General features: G+C 48.6%; 1 protein-coding gene across 3 annotated transcripts in view; it reads right to left on the bottom strand.

Moving 5' to 3' along the window:
* Positions 1-14,198, bottom strand: part of TSPAN18 (tetraspanin 18) — a 139,336-nt gene that overhangs the window by 90,070 nt on the left and 35,068 nt on the right. The window contains exon 3 of one of the 3 annotated variants that reach the window (XM_084894497.1): positions 9,089-9,218. The exons of the other annotated variants lie outside the window; for them this stretch is intronic. The gene's annotated coding sequence lies outside the window, so the exon portion shown is untranslated. The remainder of the gene's footprint in view (positions 1-9,088; positions 9,219-14,198) is intronic. 3 annotated transcript variants of the gene reach the window in all.

The following is a 14,198-nucleotide window of genomic DNA, read 5'->3' on the forward strand; positions in this document are numbered from 1 at the left end:
CCCGCTCTTGGCTAAAGGTGGGAAGAGCCCTACGGGACTTGGCACTGGTTGGCTGTTTAAGTCCCCCCCGTGACTCATTTCTGCGGAGAAGTGAGAACCTCAGCGTCTCTGATGATCCCAGCTCTGACTTGTGTAAACATTCATAAACTGTGAAAAGCCTTCATCAATGAAGTCATGCAACACCCTCCTCCCCGGGTGAATGAAACCCAGTGACGGATGTGAGGGTGGTTTGCAAGGGTGTTGCATGGGGAAAATCCGCAAATCTTTCTTCCTTTGCTTTTGCTTTCTTCCCCCTCCCCCAGGCATGACTGCGGAGCTCCTTGTGGTTTGCTCCACACTCGTGCCCTGGCACCCTCACAGCCTTGTTCGCGGAAAGGCAATGGTAGCCGGATGCGTGGATTTCTCCTTTCACTCGCTCTCTCTCCTCTCCTTGGAGCGATGGGCAGGGAATCAGTGTCCAGTCAACTCAGACACGTGACCTTCCGAATCCTGGCCAGCTTCTCTGATACAAGAGAGCAACCCATCAGCTCTTGTAAAACACATCCCTCTGCAGGAAATCCCTCCTTCAACCTACGCTTTCTAGTAGGGCAGCCACTATTCACATATGGCCACTGAAATCAATGAAAAGTAAATAAAACTGCAATGGCAGTCCCTCGGTCGCACTAGTTATGCTCCAGGTCTTCCATGTGGCATATAGTTCACCTATCAGACAGTGCATACATCTGGGCCCTCACAGAAAGTTCCACGGGTCAGCACAGGTACAGGAGCTGCTGAGCTTGTGCAGACATGCTGACAACCACAGCTGTCTGGGGAGCAGGGGTCCTGGGATGCGGCTGCTCCCTGACTCCCAGCTCTCTGAGTGTGTATACCTGCCGGCTGTGTACAAAAGAGAAGAGGTGTGAAAAGGTATACCCAGCTAGCTCCTGTTTACACACTGGCTTCTCACCCTTTTCTTCACGTGCCCTGTGACCGCAGCCATCCAAGTGCCGTGGCTGTCCGGGCACCACTGTTCGGCAGGCGGCAGGAGCACGAGGCCCCTGGAGCGGCGTTCTGCTTGGCCAGGTCTCAACGCCACGACGCACACGGAGCGAAGCACAGAGGGGAGGAAACCTTTACACAAAGGGAACGCTATTAATGGCAGCGGCCAGCCTGCCAAAGCCACAAGTATTTTGTGGAGAAAACTCGCAGTGGGCTGCAGTGGGGGCCAAGACGCAAATGAGGCAATTGAGGAGGGAAATTGGCTTCAGGGGCCGGTGGGGTGGGGGTGGGGGGTGCATATACCACCAGGAGAACATTTTTTGGCAGACAACAGAATCACCCATCTTCCTTCCCTGGTAACAAGGGACGGGCACAGGAGCTCTGTAACGCTACCCGTGGCAGTAAAGCTCTATAAGCATTTGCTGAATGAATCTATGCGAGGAGGAAATATTAAAGTAACGGATGTGGAAAAACCATTAAAAAAAAAAAAAGAAAAAAAGCAGGAGGAGGATAAATGGAAAACCTAGGGTGGGAAGAGACAGGCTAAGGCAGGGCACACGGGATTTTTGGTATTTAGGTGGTGGGTACTCATGTGCTCAATGTATTGTTATAATTCACTCCCTCCATTCATTTTATAAATACATTTTGCATCTCTATGTATAACAGAAGTATTCACACGTGAAATTCATCAAGCCCTTAGGAAACATCTGGATTTTAGCACTAGCGTTGCCCAGATTAAGAATAATGCTTTGTCTTATTACCATGGTTAGGGGTGATTAAAATCCCCCTAGATATTTTTAATGGTGCCGTTTATTTATATAGCACTCCACATTTTTATAGCGTTCACCACTCACATCACTGGGTTTAAACTGAGGAGTAAAGGAGGGCAGCCATCCCAGAGCAGAACATGCTAGAAACCAGAAGATCTGCTGTTCCTTCCCGACTCTGCCCCTTAACAGCCGTGAGATCCTAAACAAAGGATCTGATGTTCAGGAGGCCTCGGTCTCCCAGTTGGAAACATGGGAGCATGTGCTTTGGCTGTCTGTCTGTCTTGCCGGGTGGTTGTTCATTAACCCTCACTAATTGGTCAAGTCTTCGTTGAGCAATTCCTGGGGGCCAGGCACAGCCCTGGGTGGTGTCAGGGACAGGACAGTAGACACGGCAGAAGAGTCTGCTGACCAGGGACAGAGAATAGAACAGTCCCTCATTACACAAAGATACATATGAGAAGTGATGGCACAGGGTCCCCAGAGAGCTCACGGCAAGGGTTCAACAGGTCTGAGGGCAGAGCTGGGCCATTAATGCCTGGATTCATTCTCATCATTTGTGGTCTCGTTGAGAAGGTAATGGGCCAACATGACTGTCATAAAGACAAGAATAAAGAGGCTTTAGAGAAAATGGGGTCAAAGCAAGACCACGAGCCAGGAGCAGAAGGCTCACTCAGGGCCAAGAGCCCGCCACACACCCCAGAACAGATCCTGCCCGATGCTGGTTGGCACTGGTTGGTAATGAGCTGTTGTTCTGGGCTCCAGAGTCTTTCCAACCCCTCCCAGCCCCTCCTCACACCCAGAAGCTAAAGAGGGGACATCTAGCCCAGGAGAGGCCTCCAGGATCCAGCACTCGGACTTCTGTCCACTCCGGCTGGTCAGCACCGGCACCGATGTGCTCTTCAATAGTTGGCACTTTGCCCCTGAGCAAAGTGGGGTTCTAAATGGCACTTCAATCTCTCCTCCTCAGCCCGTGGTCAGCAAACTGTGGCTCATGAGCCACATGGGGCTCTTTGGCCCCTTGAGTGTGGCTCTTCCACAAAATACCATACCCTGGGCGAGTCTATTTTAAAGAAGTGGTGTTAGAAGTTTAAGTTTAAAAAATCTGCTCTCAAAAGAAATTTCAGTCATTGTACTGTTGATATTTGGCTGTGTTGACTAATGAGTTTGCAGACCACTGTCCTAGCCAACAGTGCAGGTGGTGCCCTGGCCTCTTCCTCCCACCATAGAGCCTCTGGGATCCAAGGAAGTTTCCCTCGTGCATGGGCCATCTGGGGCACACGGAAGGGCCAGGAGAGATCGTGAGTGACAGCCAAGAAAGAAGTTCTAAAGGCCCAGCCTGTGTGAAGGAAGCTCCAGGGGAGAAAAGGTCGGAGCCTTGAGGGATGGTGAAGGCAGCTCCACACGCTGGCAGACAGCAAAGGGTCGGGCCGAGCCACGTGGGAGGGGGATTCAGCCCGGAATGCTGAGGCTGAGCAGGGCCAGCGTGATCCGATGGGGCTGCATGAAGAGCCGGCTGGCTGCAGGGCCTCACAGAGTCAGGCAAGTGCCTGGCGTGGGCAAGGCTTCAGGAATAGTTGTGGAATAGTCTGGATTCATGTGTTGTGATTGTCTCATTCCAGTCTGTGGCTTCCTACGCATTTTCGTAATCGCGTCTTTGATGAGCAGAAGTTTTACATTTTGATGAAGTCCAATTCTCCACATTTTCCTTTTATGGTTACTATTTTTAATGCCCCAGTAAGACTATTTGCCTACCACATGGTTGTGACGATAGTCTCCTAAGTTTTCTTCCAGAAATTAAAAATTCCTTTAACTCAACAATAATCCAATTGAAAAAAAAAAGCGGGGTGGGAGGGGGGAAGCAAAAGACTTGAGTGGCTATTTCACAAGTGAATATATTCAAAATGATAACAAGCTTAAGAAAACATGCTCCCTTTCACTGGCCAACTAGGAAAGGGCAAATTAAAACCACAGCAAGTTATCGCTGCACAGTGAGCTAATGGGTACCATTGAAAAGCTGACCACACCACATGGTAAGCAGGTTGTGGAAGAACTGGAACCCTCCTGCACAGTGGATGGAGGTAGGAAATGGTACAGCCATCTTAGAAAACAGCTTGGCAGTTCCTTATAAAGTAAACATACACCTAGTCTCTGACATATCCATCCTACCCCTAGATATTTCCCCAAGAGAATAGATGGTGTGTGTCCACCCAAAGACCTCTACTCAGATGTTCACAGTAGCCTGGCTACACGGTAGCCCCAAATTAGAAACAACCAAATGTCCATCAACGGGTGAATGGGTGGTCAGATTATTTTTTATGAACACAATGGAATACAATACAGCAAGGAAAATGAATAAGCTTGCCAAAAACCAGTTTGGCTCAGTGGGTAGAGCGTCAGTCTGTGGACTGAAAGGTCCCAGGTTCGATTCTGGTCAAGGGCGTGTACATTGGTTGTGGGCACATCCCCAGTAGGAGGTGTGCAGGAGGCAGCTGGTCAATGTTTCTCCCTCATTGATGTTTCTAACTCTCTATCCCTCTTCTTTACTCTCTGTAAAAAATCAATAAAATATATTAAAAAAAAAAAAAAAGAAAAGAAGAAGAAGAAAAAGAATGAGCTATCCATACAGGCAATAACGTGGTTGGATCTCATAAAACATTAAACAAAAGGACATGAATAAAGGACATCAGATACAAGAGTCCAACTGTGTGGTTCCATCCCCAGGAGGGTCTAGAGGCAGCAGAGCTAACCCATAGGGACAGAAAGCAGATCAGGGCTGCCCCTGGGGAGTGAGGGAGGACTGACTGAGAGGGGTGCAGGGGAACTTTCTGAGCTGGACAGGGAAAGCTCTCTGTCTTGCTGAAAGTATGGATTGCATGGGTGTATACAAGTCGAAAGGTGTTTGAGCTCTATGTAAATTGTACCTCGATGATTTTAAAGGCACTACAGTCCTATGTACTAAACATGCCCAAGAGTCATGGCAGAACAGACAGAAGCACGAACATACTTTTGGAAGGTTCCATTCATTCACTATCCACCAAATATCTGTTGACCCTACTGTGTGCTATTACAGCCTCTAGACTCTAGAGCAACGAATAAGATAGTGTCCCATCCATCAAGGAGCTAACAGTCATCTCGTCATGTGTGTGTGTGCATGCATTCATGCATGTGGGGGTGGGGGGTGGGGAAGGTGTGTGTGTGTGTGTGTGTGTGTGTGTGTTTAGGTGTCACGTCTCTAGAAGTTAGCTATCATTTTCCAATGACCAATTAAAGTTGTTATAATATTAAAAAAACAAAACAAAAACAACAGCCACTCAGTCACCTCTTGGTCCCCCAGGCCCTTGGCAGCCCAACATCTGGACCTGTCCCAAGCAGCACCCCCTCCCCCCAGGGGTTGGGGACCAGGTAAGACTCAGAGGGCCCCTCTGTGGAATGTGGAGACTGTGGGACGCCCTCCAGCAGGGCCCAGCACGCAGACGCCAGGGAGGTTTTCCAAGCCTTCAACAGGCTTCCCTATCTCTCCGCTGCAGACGACAGGGCTGGCGGGGTGCCCTCCAGTGCAGCCACTTGATGACTAAGCCACCGTCTCTGGCTACTCCTCTTGCCCTTTGCAGAAACCTCTAGAGCATCATATTTCCTTAATGTGTGTGATAAGCTAGTCCGTTCTCAATTGCTTTCTCTTAAAGGGACAGGAAAAAAGAAACCACAGCTGAAAAGTCGTTACTCCACAGACAGGCTCAGAGACCCAGCAGTACTTAGAAACACACATGTCCCCATCTCTCACTCCAGCCCCAGAAAGCTGGCAGTCGCAGGCAGTTCATTGCACCCCATACCCCCTTTAAGAAGGGTTTGGTTGATAGACCGAAGTCCCCAAACTGGCGCTCATAGCTGCTCTCCACAGGGCCCAGAGCTCGTCCTGATCCCCATTTTACAGATGAGGAAACTGAGGCTCATGGAATGATATGACATGCGCAAGGTCACATAGCTAGCAAGTAGCACTCCTTCCTTCCTGGATTCCAGAGCTTCTGATTCCAAAAACAAGTATAAGGTCCAATGTCATTTTCTTCTTAACAAACTACAATCCATGAAGAAGATTAATTAGGTGGATTGTAGCAAGAAGGTAAGCCCCATAAGGGCACAGGCCATACTTTTGCCTGGGTCATTGCTATTGATATAAGCTGGAAGGAATGAGTGAACAAATGAAATAAAAGGGGTCAGAAAATGCATCAGCCTCAGACGGTATCTGCAGTGGGTCCATGGTTCCTCCCTGACTCAATTTCCCCATTACCCCCAGAGGCCCTGATGGATTCAGCATCTGGGTCAAGCATCCTAGGTAATCCAGAGTTCTGTAGACCATGAGCAGAAGAACAAGCAAGACCACCCAAAAGTTGGGTTGCAGTATGAGAGAGAGTCAAAGAGAGAGAGGGCACACGAAGGGTGGAGAGGAGTTGGTAGGATGTGAGTTGGAGAAAGGAAATCTGCAAAAGGAATGATGTATGGGTGGTGAGTGGGTGCAGGTTGAGTGTGCAGGAGTGTGAGTAGGTGTGTGCAGGCATGTGCTCAGGTATGCTTAGGCATGTGGATAGGCGTGTGCAGGGAGAATGTGAAGGCTTGGGGTACAACCAGTGTGTGTATGCCCATCAGGAGCAATCAAAGGCAGTATCTATCTAAAAGAGACCAGGATGGGGTGCTCCATTTGCTCCCAGGGGGACAAATGTCAGTCACAGTCCTGACCCCGAAGGTTCCCAGCCTAGGAAGGTTCCTCCCCGCCCTTACACCTCTGCAGGATCTGCCCAGCTGGCCTGCCCAGCTCCTTCCTTCCTGTAGCAAGTCAAAGAGGAGGCCTCACCGAATACAGAAAGGGCCCAGCGCATTGTATTAGCATCTGAGGGCAGTCTGGCCTGAGGAGGCTCTAGACCAGTGGTCGGCAAACTCATTAGTCAACAGAGCCAAATAGCAACAGGACAATGATTGAAATTGCTTTTGAGAGCCACATTTTTTAAACTTAAACTTCTTCTAATGCCACTTCTTCAAAATAGACTTGCCCAGGCCGTGGTATTTTGTGGAAGAGCCACACTCAAGGGGCCAAAGAGCCGCATGTGGCTCATGAGCCGCAGTTTGCCGACCACGGCTCTAGAGAGTTTGAATGTCTACCCTCTCCCTGGCCCCATTTCAGAATCCTGAGGGTAGAGGGCTGGTCTCCCTTCACATGACCTGGGTTTAAACTGAGGACAGAGCCCACAGGGGCCCTGGGGGAGGGGAGAGAACAGAGGAGGAACACGCAAAGCTGGAAGGAAAGAGAGCACAATGAAAGCTTCTCCCCCTGAGAAGGGCTCAGGGTCAATGCTGGGGCAGTTTCCCAGGACAGACCCCCCCTGCCTGCGGCCTTCACCAGACCCATGACGGCCGGACAGTTCCTCCCTTGGCTGTTTCTGTCCTAAAATACCAGGGTGACTCTATTTATTTAGCAGGACTTGCGACCTCAGACAGTGCAACTGGCTTCTCCAACAGAGCAATGCTCTTCTTCGTCCACACCCTCCTCAACGGGACCCCTGTGAGAGCAGATGTGCTGTTCTCTTTGGTATCCCCAGCACCTGAACCAGGCCTCGGATACCACAGGTGCTCGATAAATGCATGGAGCCTTACACGGACGCCTCTACCCAGCCGTTCCCTAGGGAGCAGGCGTAGACTTGAAGGAGTTGCAAGAAAGAAAAAGAGGGATGTGGGAGGCAGGCGGCAGGAACCACAGGGCGATCTGTTAACAGTGGGAGAGGAGGGAGAATGAATTCATTTCCTCCCTGAAGTAATTTGCCTGTAAATATTCACAAAACCACGTAATTCTTCTCAGCCTTCCCATTAAAAAGAAACGCATAAATAAACCAGCCGACCCAGGGGCTTTGCACACAGACTGCTGTTTCTGCCCTAAAATACGAGGGTGACTGTATTAATTTAGCTGTAACCACCCTGCTACCCCCAAAGAGTCCCAGAGGGAGTCCAGAAGTGGGTCACCTACAGAGCCAGGGGGTGGCTTGGCAGAAGTCAGTGCCGATCACCCAGGAGCTGACGTAGCTTTGCCTGCAAGGCCCTGGGAGTAGCGGACCCAGCATCCCAGAGGCCAGAACAGGTGGCCTCGCTGGCCAGGATTTGGCTTGGCAGACTGTCCCCCTGCCTCCCCCAGCATGACTTCCGGTTGGAAGGTCCAGAGGTCACACACAGATAGGCCTCTGTGCTTCAAGTGGAGCCCTTGGTAAGGAGAAAAACAAATGCCTTCTCAAATGCTAGAAATGCATGGCATACAGGGGGGCTATTGGAAGCCAGCATCCCCTGGCAGGGTCTCTGTCAGAGCAGAAGTCTTCTATTCAGTCACCAGCGCCCCTCAGCAGTTACCCAAGGTTCTCTTGGTGTCCTTACCCTGAGCACCTCAGGAAGGGTAATCCTCAGCCAGTCAGGGACAGGAAGCAGACTCAAGAGAGGGAGATCTTGTGGAAACTGGTTTGGCTCAGTGGATAGAGCGCCAGCCTGCAGACTGAAAGGTCCCGGGTTCGATTCCCATCAAGGGCATGTAGTTTGGTTGTGGGCACATCCCCAGTAGGATGATTCTCTGGAGGATGATTCTCTCTCATCGATGTTTCTAACTCTCTGTCCCTCTATCTTCCTCTCTATAAAAAATCAATAAAATATATTTTTTTTTAAAAAAAAGAGAGGGGGATCTCTATCTCTCTCTCCAGATGGACCGTGCAAACTCTGGGGGCACCAACAGGGAACTCAGGCTCTGAGCCCAATCCTAAGAACCACATCCAGGAAAGCTTTTCAACCTGGACTCAATCAAGTCCTAGGAGGACAAGAGCAAATAAAAGTGTCAAAGGGCAAAACACTTGCCCCAAGGCAAGCTCTCTTGCTCTGAATCACCACGGCGTCCCCAAGAGGCGTGTTGCTATTCTTATCCCCATCATACAGACGGGAAAACTGAGATCCAGAAATGTAGTTGCACAGGGAGTCCGAAACAGAATCTGGATTAAACCCAGACATTCCGGCTCTGGGTCTGTATGCAAAATCACTAGCATATGGAGGAGAGGAGGCAGGAACGTGGAAAGAAGATGGATGCAGGGACCCAAACCAGTGCACGTTTGACTTTGTCAGGGGAGAGAGTATGTGTGTGCCATTTTCCTTTTCAATATAGGAAGGCCCACTCATATCATTACCTCACTTAATCTCAGCAGAGCATTTCAAGGAAAGGTTATTACGCCCAATTCACGGGGGAAGAAAGTGAGGCTCACACAGCTTCAAGGTCTTCCCGCGAGCAAGGGAGCGCCAGGCCAGGATTGGAGTCTGGGCCAACTCGCCACCGCAGCCTCGGCTGGCTTCGGGTCGAGCTCCTCCACCAGAGAGCGACTCGGGGCAAGTCCGACACTAGCTGGACCTCAGTGTCCACATCTGTAAAATGGTCCCTTCTTCAGCCCCAGCCCAGGGCAACTGGAAAGATAGGAGGTAGCAGTAACCATGGGCGAAGCACACAGTCCCAAGGTGTGAGAACCGGCTGCGCCCAGAGGATTGACATTTCCAGCAGTGCACCCGACGCCCCACAGGATGCCCCACCAGCAGAGAGATTCAATTATGGTCATTATGGTGCACTCAGGAAAACCAGGGAGCAGGCTAATACATTTTAGAAAGATTTGCAGCAACAGAGGTTGGATCACAACGAGTCTGCGACTTAACCCTCAGTTAAGCAGAAAATCCATTTAACCACAAGGCAACACTGCCTTTCCCTGTCTCCAGTCAATCACTTGTTTTCTACTGTCTTCCAGTTAGATGTATGTTTTTATCACCCCGAGGCTGCCTTAGAATGAAAAGTAAGTTCATTGATGGAGATAAAGATGTGGGGTGGGGGAGGGGGGTGCGAGGGAAGCCTCTGAGCTTGCAACCTCTGGACCCTCGAACCTCTGCTCCCTCTGCTCCAGGGACACATGGCTTAGAGCCATCACTGCCAACGATGCAGATGAGCTTTGGAGAAAGCAGTGTGAGGGGCCCAAGAGGGAGTGCTCCTTCACACCTCCCCCTCCGCCCCACAGGGAGCAAGCCCCACATCTGTAATCATTGGGTGCTCCCAGAAAGAGGCTGGGGGAGGGATGTGCTTAGGGGGGCCATCGGGGCCAGACCCCATGACCTCCAAGTGTGCAAAGCCACAGAGCAGTGCCGATGGGGGTGGTCAGAGAGGCACGATCAAGAGAAGGGAGAGATTCAAGTGAGGGAGGGTGTTCCCCCAAAATGAGAAAGAAGACCCATCCACCAGATCGTGTTCTCAGTCCTCCAACAAAACAGCATCGACAAACACATGCAAAGAGCCGCTCCGGACATAGAACTGTTGGGTGAAATACAGGATACTCCATTACGTTTAAGGTTCAGACAAACAACAAATCATTTTTGATTTGTATTGGCGTGCCGAGGGTGGGGACTCAACGTTGCATGGGACTTCCACCAAACAATTACTCAGCATCTACACCAAGTTCAAGTGTCACGGGGTGTCCTGTGGTTGAACTGACCAGGCCTGGCTGCTCCTCCCAGAGGCAGAGGCCCTGAGCGGCAGAGACAAGCTGCACGTCCCGGGCCAGTGTGGCCCAGGAAGGCCGGCGCAGCTGCGAAGCGGCAGGACGGGGAGCAGAGAAAAGCAGGAAGCCGGACAGCACGGACCTTCTGGAGGCACCGCTGCCTAACGTGCGCCGGAGCGGGAACAAAGGCAGGAAACGAGGGGGCCTCTCGTCCGGAGATGGGGGGCTGAATGACCTCTCCTTCCTCTGTTTCCAGGCTCTCTGTGACGCTGTTTGATTGTCTTCATAGCCACAGCGTACACACGCACACAGAACCGTCAACTTGTCTTACCTTTTGAGCAAATCAGGTTTTCTATCAGACTTTTCTATCAGATGCTGAAGCCAGGGACTGGGGATTTTTCATCTTGGTATCCCAAGAGATGCTCAGGGAAGGAGGGAGGGAGGAGGAAAGGAGAGAGAGGGAAAGAAGGGGTGGAGAAAGAGAGTAAAGAAGGACCAGTTGGTACCAATGCCAAGGGTTGGGAAATCCCAGCTGGAAAGTGACTTCTGAGGGTCACAGGCCCTCCTGGCTGGAGGAACTCCTGTCACCCTGAGTCTCCTGGCTACTCCTGGCTGGGGAGGCCCCTGTGGTCATAGGCCTGGGTGGCATGTGAACAGCAGGCAACACAAAGCCCGGCCTCCGTTGGTCCTGAGGTCCCCTGCTCCCCAGTCCTCCGCACCTACTGAGAGCCACCACCCAGCCAAGAGGACGCACTGCAGGATGCGGGGACAGGCCTGGGAGCTCCCCAAGACAGAAAGCAAACCCTGCGCCCTCCTGCTCTGCCCAGCCTTCTCCTGTGGACATGCTTGCCTCTTGGTGCAAGTTCAGTCTAAACAGATGCCCTGTGTTCCTAAGAAGCCCTGTCTTTGAAGTCTGGAGGCAAATCTCAGCTCCAAAGGGACATTTCCCACCAAAAAGGCTCTGTAGGGAGTCTGGGCAGAAATAAAAACCAAAAGCCCTGGATCCTTATCTCCTGGTATTTATGAGATTTTTTTATAGACTGGCCACCTCCAAGGACTGCATGGCTGAAAGGGAAAGAGAAGGAGAGGGAAGGTGAGGCAGGCATCCCTCTGCACAAGGCTGGAATGACCCCAAGAGGACCACAGCATCAGATCCAATCGGGCACACTGTCACCCTGAGGATGAAGCTTTCAGTGCCTGACTCTCTGTAACACTAGACTCTGTACCCAAATGGCACTCATAACTGGAGCCGTCAGGAACTGGAGCCAAATACCTACCGACTGAGGGTCTCCTGTACACCTGGCTCCAAGCTACCCCACCCCGCACCCCCCTCAGCCTATACAAAACCCCTGGAAAGCCCTCCTACACCTCTCCCAACTGGAAGCTACCTGGTCATAGTGCTGGACCAGCCATAGGACTTCCTCTTCTTCAGGATCTCCTATGTACCTTCCGCCCCTCCCCCAGCCCCAGCAACAACCCACTTGGAAACACCTCCATATTGGCGTGCCAAGGGTGGGGTAGTGGGAGCAATCTGTAGGCCATAGGGGAGGAATTGTCTGTAGATAATTAAAAAGCAAACAAACAAAAGCAACACAAAAAGCTGACAATTCTAAACAATGTCAGTGATAGAACACTCTGCCTTAAAAAAATATTTTTGTTGCCCTAAGTTCTTAACAATCGCTATAGTCGCTGATGAATTTTAATATGTATGTAAGCTTCCAATGAATGCACTGTTATAGTTAATCTTTAATAAACATCAGGCTTACAAGACAGTTAGTTCAGAGGACATCCACTTAGCCAGCCAGACCCAATGCAAGGGGATTCTGCCACACACGTTCACCTCCGTGCGGAGAATAAGGATTCAGGGTCCTTGGAGTCTCTGTACCCGGTTCCAATCTCCAGCCCCGATGCCACTCGATATTCCCCCACGTACACATATACATCTGCACTAAGCCATGATACACAGTGGAAACAGATTAAGTGCCCATCAGCAGAAGAGTGGATTAGAAAACACAATTACATCTACACAATGGAATACTATGTTGCTGTAAAACAGAAGGAATTCTTATCATTTGCAACAGCATGGATGGAATTGGAGAGCATTATGCTAAGCAAAATAAGCCAGTCAGAGAAAGATAAATATCTCAAGATCTCACTCATTTGTGGAATAAAAATGAACAACATACACTGATGAACAAAAATAAAACCAGAGACACAGAAGCATCAAACAGACTGTCCAACCTATGAGGGAAGGCGGGGGTGAGGGGATAAGAGATCAACCAAAGGACTTGCATGCATACATATGAGCAGAACCAATATACACAGACAGTAGGGGGGTGAGGGCATGTGCTGGGGGGTGGGAGTGGCCTGGAAGAGGTCACTGGGGGAAAAAGGAGACTTATGTAATATTTTAAACAATAAAGAATTTAAATGATCAAAAAGAGATAACAAAAGAATACTATGACTAATTCTATGCCCATAAATTACTAACGTAGATAAAATAGATTAATTCCTTGAGAGACACAATCTGCCAAAACTCAAACAAGATGAAATAGGCAATCTGAATAGGCCTGTGTCTATTAAATAAATTGAATCAATGATTAATTTAAAAGAGAAAGCATCAGGACCATATAGGTTCATTGGTGAATTCTACCAAACACCTAAGTAAGAAATTATACTAATTCACCACAATCTCTTCTAGAAGATATGAACAGAAAGAGTATTTAATAACTCATTCTAGGAAGTCAGCATTACCCTAATACCAAAACCAGGCAAAGAAAACCATAGGCCAATATCTCTCATTAACATGGATATAAAAATCCTCAAGAAAGTAATAGCCAATCAAATCCAGCAATATGTAAAGAGAATTATAGACCAGAGCCAGGGAATTTATTCCAGGTATCCAAGGCTGGTTTAGCATTCAAAAGTCAACTAAAGTAACCCATCACATCAAGAGGCTGAAGAAGAAAAACCACATGATTATATTAGGAGGTGCAGAAAAAGCAACTGACAAAATCCAACATCCATTCATGGTTTTTTAAAAACTTGGCAATCTAAGAATAGAGGTGGATTTCCTCCACTTGATAAAGAACATCTGCAAAGAACTTACAGATAACATCATACTTGCGGTGAGAAAGCAGGAGCTCTCACACTCAGTTCAGGATCAAGGCAAGGACGGCCCCTCTCACCACTGTTTTTCAACATTGTACTGGGAGCCCTGGCTAATATAATAAGACACATTTTTCTTTTATTATTGAGGAGGAAGCTTTTTTTTTTTTTTTTTTTTTTTTTTTTTTTTTTTTTTAACAGGTTTGTGCTTTGTTTTGTTTTACAAATTGGGAAGGAAGAAATAAACTGTCTTTGTTCTCAGATGCCCTGATTGTGTAGAAAATCTTTTTAAAAATTTGACAATAGACTCATGGAACTAATAAGCATTTATAGCAAAGCAAGGTTGCAGAATACAAGGTTAATATACAAAAATAAATTGCTTCCTATATACCAGCAATGAGCAAGTACAGTCTGAATTTAAGACACAATACCATTTCCATTAGCACCAAAAGAAATAGCATATTTAGGAATAAATGTGAGAAAATATTCGCAAGAGATCTATATGAGAAAAGCTACAAAACTATGATGAAATACATTGAAGAAATAAATAATTGGATAGACATTCCATATTCATGGATAGGAAAACTAAATATTGTCAACATGGTAGTTCCTTCCAATGTGATCTACAGATTCAATGCATGCTCAGTCAAAATCTCAGCAAGTTGTTTTGTAAATATTGACAAACTGATTCTAAAATTTATGTGGAGAGGCAAAAGACCCAGACTAGTCAACACAATATTGAAGAACAAAGTTGGAGAATTGATAATACCTGACTTCAAGACTTGCTATAAAGCTACAT

The sequence above is a fragment of the Pipistrellus hanaki genome (assembly GCF_964339955.1).
Source record: "Pipistrellus hanaki genome assembly, chromosome: 9".
Taxonomy (NCBI): Eukaryota; Metazoa; Chordata; class Mammalia; order Chiroptera; family Vespertilionidae; genus Pipistrellus; species Pipistrellus hanaki.